The sequence below is a fragment of the Callithrix jacchus genome, chromosome 8 (assembly GCF_049354715.1).
Source record: "Callithrix jacchus isolate 240 chromosome 8, calJac240_pri, whole genome shotgun sequence".
Classification (NCBI taxonomy): Eukaryota; Metazoa; Chordata; class Mammalia; order Primates; family Cebidae; genus Callithrix; species Callithrix jacchus.
Window position 1 is genome coordinate 17,823,430 of NC_133509.1, and position 6,149 is coordinate 17,829,578.

General features: G+C 45.0%; 1 pseudogene; it reads right to left on the reverse strand.

Moving 5' to 3' along the window:
* Nucleotides 1-570: 570 nt before the first annotated feature.
* LOC144577288 (large ribosomal subunit protein uL30m-like) lies at nt 571-2,049 on the reverse strand (annotated as a pseudogene).
* Nucleotides 2,050-6,149: the final 4,100 nt, after the last annotated feature.

Below are 6,149 nucleotides of genomic sequence, written 5' to 3' on the forward strand. Positions count from 1 at the left end.
TTATCAGAGAGCTGTCTTCTGTGAAAGAATGCTCTGGAAAACATCCACCCACCAGCAAAGAGACACCTGGGGAAGAGTGTCAGTGTCAGCCTGTTCTCTTGATGGGGGAAAAGGAAGTCTCCACTAAGGATTTTTTCTTTTTTTTTGAGACACAGTCCTGCTCTGTCACTCAGGCTGGAGTAAGGTGGTGTAGTCACAGTTCACTACAGGTTTGACTTCTCAGGCTCAAGAGATTCTCCCATCTCAGCTTCCCAGATGAGTGAGTAGTTGGGACCACAGACACACACCACCACTCCTGGCTAATATTCTTATTTTTTTGTAGAGCTAGAGTCTTGCTATGTAGCCCAGGCTGGTCTGGAACTCCTGGGTTTAAGTGATCCTCCCACCTCAGACTCCCAAAGCACTGGGATTACAGGCATGAGCCACAGTCCCTGGTCTCCACAAAGGATTTTGTTTTTTTGAGACAGAGTCTTGCTCTATTGCCCTGACTGGAGTGCAGTGGCATGATCTCAGCTCACTGCAACCTCCACCTCCTGAGTTCAAGCAATTCTCCTGCCTCATCCCCCTGAGTAGCTGGCACTACAGTCATGAGCCACCACACCCGGCTAATTTTTCTATTTTTTTAAATGGTTTTTAAAACATATTTTAATGAAAACACTTTCTCACTATCTTTAAATAAAAACAATTTGGATTTTACAGTTGGAAGCTGCTTGGGCACTAGGCCTCACCAGCTTTCTGCTCCACAGGTTTCAGATGCCACTGCAGGGCTAATTCCCCAGTGCTTTTGAGGCACGTGTCAGACATGTTCTCCCCTGCTGGAAGTCCTCATGGCAACTTCAAGGGCTTGATTCTTTTTTTTTTTTTTTTTTTTAATTGGATTTTAGGTTTTGGGGTACATGAGCAGAGCGTGCAAGACAATTGCGTAGGTACGCACATGGCAGTGTGCTTTGCTTTGCTTCTCCCCTTCACCCACATTTGGCATTTCTCCCCAGGCCATCCCTCCCCACCTCCCCCTCCCACTGGCCCTCCCCTTTTCCCCCCAATAGACCCCAGTGTTTAGTACTCCCCTTTCTGTGTCCATGTGTTCTCATTTTTCATCACCCGCCTATGAGTGAGAATATGCGGTGTTTCATTTTCTGTTCTTGTGTTAGTTTGCTGAGGATGAGGTTCTCCAGATTCATCCATGTCCCTACAAATGACACAAACTCATCATTTCTGATTGCTGCATAATATTCCATGGTGCATATGTGCCACATTTTTTCAATCCAGTCCATTATCAATGGGCATTTGGGTTGATTCCAGGTCTTTGCTATTGTAAACAGTGCTGCAATGAACATTCGTGTACATGTGTCCTTATAGTAGAACGATTTATAGTCTTTTGGATATATACCCAGTAATGGGATTGCTGGGTCAAATGGAATTTCTATTTCTAAGGCCTTGAGGAATCGCCACACTGTCTTCCACAATGGTTGAACTAATTTACACTCCCACCAACAGTGTAAAAGTGTTCCTTTTTCTCCACATCCTCTCCAGCATCTGTTGTCTCCAGATTTTTTAATGATCGCCATTCTAACTGGCGTGAGATGGTAATGCTTAACGACTTTCAATTTTGCATTCATTGAAGGGATGTCCTTGTGAACTTGAGGGGTATGTGCTTTTTCTAATTTAAGCATCTTTATTATATCTTTTTCCCAATATGCACGTCTTCTTGTACTTTTTATTCTGGTAACAATATGCAGTTTATGAGGGTTCTGTGGATCCCCACCGTATTTTTCATGATCTTCAGGTGAGGCCTGAAACACTTTATCTGGAATTCTTGATTTGGTTATTTGTGATGAATCCAATCTGTACAAATAAGAGACTCCACACCTTTGTCACGGTCTGTAGTCTGCCTGGGTGCCTCTGAGCAACTCAGTGCAAAATCCCAGCCATAAGTGTAATGATTGCTCTCTTTAGAGGACCTGGCGAAGAATGCAGCACTTTCGGCCACTCATTCCCCACTCACCAGCACCTACTAAACGTTCAGCCCTGAAGTTTTCCACCAAAGGGAAGCAGAGCAGAGGAAGAACTAATTTTTCTGTTTTGAGCAGAGATGAGGTTTCACCATGTTAGCCAGGCTGGTCTCCTGACCTTGTGATCCAACCACCTCAGCTTCCCAAAGTGCTGGGATTACAGGTGTGGCGTGTACTCCACTAAGGATTTTTAACCCATGCCTCGCCTCACATCATTTGGGGTATTGAAACTATCCTAATTTCATGGTGTAGGCATCTCAAAGCCAAAAATTGGTTTTAAAATTGTTCTTAAGTTACTTACAGTCCCTGCAGAAGCTAACTAAAACCAACCCAGAGCAACACTACTTTAGCCTAGGTCTGGTGGGATTCTTTTTTTTTTTTTTTTTAAATGCTTATTTTTTTAGAGCCGTTTCAGGTTCACAGAAAAATTAAGAGGAAGTACAGAGCTTTCCCATATACCCACCATCCCCACATGTGCACAACCTCGTGCTTTATCAACAGTTCCTCCAGAGTGGTACCTTTGTTACAACTGATGAACACATTGACACATCATAATGACCCAAGTCCATAGTTCACATTAGGGTTCACTCTTGATGTTGTACATCAGTGGGCCTGGAAAAGCCTATAATGGGGCCAGGCTTGGTGGCTCACACCTGCAATCCAGCACTTTGGGAGGCCAAGCAGGACAGATTACTTGAGGTCAGGAGTTTGAAACCAGCCAGGCCAGCATGACGAAACCCTGTCTCTACTAAAAATACAAAAATGAGCCAGGCATGGTAGCTCACGCCAGCTACTCAGGAGGCTGAGGCAGGAGAATTGCTTGAACTCAGGATGCAGAAGCTACAGGGAGCCAAGATCAGGCCACTGCACTCCAGCCTGGATGACAGAGTGAGACTCCATCTTAAAAAAAAAAAAAAAAAGCCTATACTGACAGGTACCCATCATTATAGTATCATACAGGGTAGTTTCACTCCCCTAAAAATCCCCTGTGCTCTGCTATCTCTCCACACCCTTCCCCAAGCCCTAACCTCTGGCAACCACTATCTTTTTACTATCTCCATAGTTTTGCCTTTTCCAGAATTTCACATAGGTTTTTGTGGCTTTGTTTTTTTCTGAGAGAGGGTCTCACTCTCTTGCCCAGACTGGAGTACAGTGGCACACTCAGCCCTCACTGCAGCCTGGACCTCCTGGGCTCAAGCAATCCTCCCATCTCAGCCTCTCAAGTAGCTGGGACTACAGGCATGTGCCACCACAACTAGCCAATATTTATTTGTGTGTTTGTTTTAGTAGAGATGAGATCTCACTGTATTGCAAAGGCTGGTCTTGAACTCCTGGGCTCAAGCAATCCTCCCACCTCAGCCTCCCAAAATGTTGGGATCACAGGTGTGAGCCACCCCACCCAGCCCAGAATGTCATATAATAGGAATTATATCGTACATAGCCTTTTCACACTGGCTTTCTTCACTCCGTACTATACATTTAGGGTTCCTCCATGTCTTTTCATAGATGTTTCTTTTTAATAAAATTTTAATAGGTAAAATATTTACATGGTTAAAACCAGTAAAGAGGCTGTAGTAGTCCAGGTTAGAGGTTATGGCACATGGACCAGAGTGCAGATGGAAGCCAGATGGATTTAAGAGATTTGGGGGGTATAATCAATAGGCTTTGATGACTAATTTGGATGCGGTGGTGAAAGAGTAGAAAGTTAAGTGTGACTTCCTGGTTTTTGACTTGAGCACCCAGATGAGTAATATATTTTTTCTTAACTAAGAGGACGCAAAAGCACAGGAACAGGTTTGCAGGGGTAAGAAAGGTTGTTCAGTTTTGGCAGTGTTAAACTAGAGTTACCTGCAATACATCCACACCCAGGAAAATATTCAAGCCTGAATCTGATGATAAGAATGTGAGCTGGGCACAGTGGCTCATACCTTAATCCCACCCTTTTGGGAGGCCAGAGCATGAAAACTGCTTGAGTCCAGGAAGTAGTGACCAGGCAACATAGTGAGATCCCATCTCTATATACAAAGAAATAAAAAGAAACTATGTCGATGTTGTCAGTACATAGAAGTGGTCATCAGAACAGTCGGGCGCGGTGGCTCAAGCCTGTAATCCCAGCACTTTGGGAGGCCAAGGCCGGTGGATCACAAGGTCAAGAGATCGAGACCATCTTGGTCAACATGGTGAAACCCCGTCTCTACTAAAAATACAAAAAAAAGTTAGCTGGGCATGGTGGCGCATGCCTGTAATCCCAGCTACTCGGGAGGCTGAGGCAGGAGAATTGCCTGAACCCAGGAAGCGGAGGTTGTGGTGAGCCGAGATCGCGCCATTGCACTCCAGCCTGGGTAACAAGAGCGAAACTTCATCTCAAAAAAAAAAAAAGTGGTCATCAGACCCATGGATATGGGCAATAAGGCCCAGGTAGTGTGCAGGGTGTACAAGCCTAGGACAGACCCAGAAGAACAGCAGCATTAGGGGTGGTTGGAGAAACACAGGACAACAAAGAGCGTGTAGAGGAAGGAAGGTCAACAAGTGCTAGGGTCACGAGGCCAAATGTCAGTAAATATAGAGTGCAAGTGATAGTGACAGAAATCAATAGCCTCTTTCTTTCTAATGTCATCCTCACACAGAGGTTGGCTCCTCCAAACACTCAGAGCCCTTCTGAGCCACATCTCTATCCAATCTTCCCTCGTGAGAGAGCAGGTAAGCCTGAGGCACCCTGTCAGCAAGGCTGTGTTTGCAGACTTGAGCACAGTTATTTGAGACATCTATTTTCTTTCTTGGTATTTCTATATTTCTTTCTTTTTTTTGAGACAATCTCACTTTGTTTCCCAGGCTGAAATGCAGTGGTACAGTCTTGGCTTACTGCAACTTCCTCTTCCTGGGTTCGAGTGATTCTCCTGCCTCACTCAGCCTCCTGAATAGCTGGGATTACAGGTGCCCACCACCATACTCGGCTAGTTTTTGTATTTTTAGTAGAGACGGGGTTTCACCATGTTTGCCAGGCTGGTCTTGAACTCCTGACCTCAAGTAATCCACCTGCCTTGGCCTCCCAAAGTGCTGGAATTACAGGCATGAGTCACTGTGCCCAGCCAGTATTTCAAGATTTCAGTTAAACAATGTGAAGAGCGGAAGTTGATACCAAAGCAGCAAATCCTCTATGCTAGCAAATGTTCAGCCCACTGATACGAAAACCACAGGTTCATCTAAGTGATGGAGAAGTCTGTATGATGATGTTTCCTGCAACAAGGCCTTACAGGATCCAGCAAGTCTCTGAGGTCATCATGCATCTCATCTTCCTGGCATCTGTCATATGTGCATTACTCATCTGCAACTGACTCGCTCAGTTCAAACCTAAGGTTAGCATATTTGGAGGCAAGGGACCAGTTAGCCTGTGTTTCTCCTTCTGTAGCCACATCTTACTCTATTCCCATCCCACTTTACGTACAACGTCTACCCGTTGCTCAACCTTCTTCACAAACTTTACTGCCATGCACAAATCTTTCCTTGGCCATTTCAGCCTATGGGCCATTTTCCCTCCTGTAAACTTTCATCACATTTTCTCTGTCACTCACCTGATTTTTGATAATATTTCATTTGAGGTTGACTTCACTGGTTCTTATTTCCCCTCTGAGTTACTTGCTGCCATCCGGAAGCATATTGAAATCTTTGACATCTTTTAATTATTCTCACCTTGTCCTTGGTGTAGATGTTTAGTCATTATGTAACTATTATACTAATCATATAATTACATAGAGACTGGGTGCACTGGCTCTGGCCTGTAATCCCAGCACCAGCACTTTGGGAGGCCAAGGCGGGAAGATCACGAGGGAAAGAGATGAAGACCATCTGGCCAGCATGGTGAAACCCCATCTCTACTAAGGCATACAAAAATTAGCTGGGTGTAGTGGTGCCCACCTGTAGTCCCAGCTACTAGGGAGGCTGAGGCAGGAGAATCTCTTTATTTTTTTTCTTTGAGACAGAGTTTCCCTCGTTACCCAGGAGGGAAATGGCGCGATCTCAGCTCACCGCAACCTCTGCCTCCTGGGTTCAGGCAATTCTCCTGCCTCAGTTTACCGAGTAGCTGGGATTACAGGCATGCGCCACCATGCCCAGCTAATTTTTTGTATTTTTAGTAGA